The following is a 3,356-nucleotide window of genomic DNA, read 5'->3' on the forward strand; positions in this document are numbered from 1 at the left end:
ACAAACCTTTGAAATATACCCATCAATGCATGAGGGCCAGTATCTTGTCCAAAGACATATAGCTGGAAAGAAGCAAAACAAATGAATCTGGTACAGGTTAAATCTCATTACAATGATTTTGGGGAGGACAATTCAGCCTTCGATTACACCAGAAGTTCGTTGCTCCTAGGAATCTTTTAGTATGTTAAAACACTTAAGTGGTTGCCATTTAGCATTGGAAAAGAAAAAATAATTTTGATGACTCTCCCTTTTTCCTAGAAGGTTCTCTCTCTCTCTCTCTCTCTCTCTCTCTCTCTCTCTCTCTCTCTCTCTCTCTCACACACACACACACACATACACACACACATTCAAATATACATACATTGCCTCATCCCTTTGTTCAAGCTCACCAACTGTGATCTTGGTTAACCTTCCTAGAGCTTCATTTTGTTTCACCTTCTTCATTTCTAAAATGAGAAGACACTTTCCTCCTTCAAATTCTCAATAGGGATGCTATGATGATTAATGAGGAAGTCTATGAATCCCACTGGATTTTGCAGAAAACGTGTTTAATAAAACTGGAGAATCATTATAATGGCAATTATTCATAATTAAGGACAGATTGGCAGGTGTCAGGAAATAGTCACTTGGCTGGAGCTGTTGCCACACCAACGCAATAAAGTAATGTCAACATGTCAGCAGCATTAAGATAGGAGCAAGAAGGGTGCAATATTTGCCTACCTCATATACTGCTATGTTCATCATGCCTTGCTGGCACATACTGGGACATAGTCACAGGTATTCCAAGGCAGTCTGACAAACAACCTTAAACAAAAAAACAAAAACAAAAAAAACTCATTATGTGATATATAGTCTCCAAAGATAGCCACCATTGATGCTTTCCCTCCTCATATATGCATGCCACTCCTCATACCGAGATTGAGCCTATTTCTCCTCCCCTTGATTCTGGACTGGCCCTGTGATTTACTTAGACCAATAGGATGCTGTGGCTATGACTCTACTAATTCCCAGCCAAGCCTTTGGGAGGACTGGCAGCTTCTGCTTCCTCTCTTGGAAGAGCTGCAGGGTAAGAAGTTCAGCTACCCAGAGACCACCTCACTATGAGAAAGCCCAAGCTAGCCATGTGGTGAGAGAGACAGACAGACGGGGACCTGCCTGGCCAACTCTCAGATGTTCCAGTCATCACATCTGACATTCTGGACATGAGTGAGTAAAGAAGCAACCTTAGACATTTCAGCTTCCGTAGACACCACATGGAGCAAACGAACTGTCCAGCCAGATGGCAGAAATAGGAGAATTACTAAATATTTGGTGATGTTAGGCAATCATGTTTTCAGGATGTTTCTTACACAGCAATTGATATTTGAAACATCTATCGACATCTACAATAGGGTCTTCTATTCTTGATGTTCTCTCTTTGCTAAATGACATAGAAGATTTCTTCAGAGAAATGGATGAGAAAAAAATAAATGTGGTAAAATGGAGAGGGTAATTCGTTTTCAGAGGATACAGGCTTGTTAGCTTCATAAAAGTCCTGGTAAAATAGAGCCTGTATTCCTTCATTCACTCACTTATTCATGCTCACGAAAATATTGAAAATATTTATTGTCTCTTGTACATCTGGCACCGTTCTAGGCATGGAGTACATATGCAACATGAGACAGATAAGGTTTCTGATCTCATGGTGCTTACATCCTAATGGGAGAAGAGAAATAGCAACAACCACAAAAAGATTACATCAGCTAACGATAATGTCCTTGGGGGGGGGGTTATGTGATAGCACTAGCCTAGTCTTTCTAAGGGTCCTTTCCCGATGCATCAGCAGTAAACGAATAGGCAAAAAGAGAAAGAAAATGTGCCCCCTGAGCTTGTAATACAGTTTAATTATCTGCAACCTGAGTAGCAGTCTGTTGGTCTGAGTAGACACTCACCATTCACGATGCGGGCAGGGACCTCCCATTTGGTACCTTATAGCTTTGCTAACATGGAAAGGGATCCGATAAGGAAGGATCTTTTTCTCCTACTTTATGAGCTTTGGGGAGGTCAAGGTGGGACGTGCTAGCACTGGAGGGACAGGTGCTGTGCTGGCTTAAAATTAGTCTATTAACCCTGTCTATTAACAGTGCAAGACACGGCCATTTCTGTGCGTAAAGAGAATGTCTGAGTTAGGAAAGAAACTAGATATTTTTTACAGTCCTACATTTCTGGAAGTTTCACTTAGTGACTTTCTTCCGAATAAGGGTCATTTTTTTCATAAGAAAATCCCAAATGGAAAAACCACTCTTCTTTCATGCATTGCATGCTTCTCTGTAATATCTCATCAGTCTGCTATCAAGGCAATTGTCTAGTCTTTTAAAATTAGTGGTGACTTCTTTGAAAGCAGGGACTCTGACTTACTTAATTTGCATCTTCTTCCTCTCACACAATATCTTTCCCATAGACACGCTTGATAAATATTTGTTGAATGAGAAGATATTGGATAAAGAGACCAGTATCTGCATTGAAATCCCAGTTCTGCAATCTATTAGCAGTATGACCTTGGTCAAGTTACTTAATTTTTCTACGTTTCCATTTTCCCAGTTGTAAAGTAGGAAAAATAATATTTTACATGTTTTTAATAAAAATTAACAATAAAAACACATATGGACACATATAATACATATATATAATGCAATTAACACAGAGCCTGCATGTGATTGAAGCTAATTAAATGTAGTTCCTCCCCAAAGAGGTTATTTGCCTTTAGATAAAATCATAGATCACTGCTATGATCTGAATGTTTGTGTCCCCCCCAAAATTCATATATTGAATCCTGACCCCCAAGGTGATATTAAGAGGTGGGGCTTGTGGGAGGTGCTTAAGTCTACCAGGTGAATGGGATTAGTGTCCTAAAAGAGGCCAGAGAAAGCTCACTCACTCCCTTCTACCTTGTGAGGACACAGCGAAAAGATACTTGTCTGAACCAGAAAGCCGGCCCTCACCTGACCGAGTCTGCAATCACCTTGATCTTGGTGTTCCTCATTTTACAAACTCTGAGAAATCCATATCTTTGTTTATAAACCATCCAGGCTATGGTATGTTGTTATAGCAGCCTAAATAGACTAAGATAATTGGTATTGCCAGAATTACATTTGAGTGTACTTTTATTTTAATGGTGACTTTACAAACTCTGCTTTCATCTAAGATACATTTTTTTTTTTTCAATCTTAGACATCTTCTTGTACCCTCACTTGCCGGGTAAAAATTCTATATGGCCAATATCAATTGTCAGTAGTTGAGCATCTATTATAATTTATCAAGAGTCACAATTTTGGAAACTTAATACTAATTTTAAGTCAATGATGGAGTGATCAAAG

This window comes from Rhinolophus ferrumequinum, chromosome 10 (assembly GCF_004115265.2).
Source record: "Rhinolophus ferrumequinum isolate MPI-CBG mRhiFer1 chromosome 10, mRhiFer1_v1.p, whole genome shotgun sequence".
In the NCBI taxonomy this organism is placed as follows: Eukaryota; Metazoa; Chordata; class Mammalia; order Chiroptera; family Rhinolophidae; genus Rhinolophus; species Rhinolophus ferrumequinum.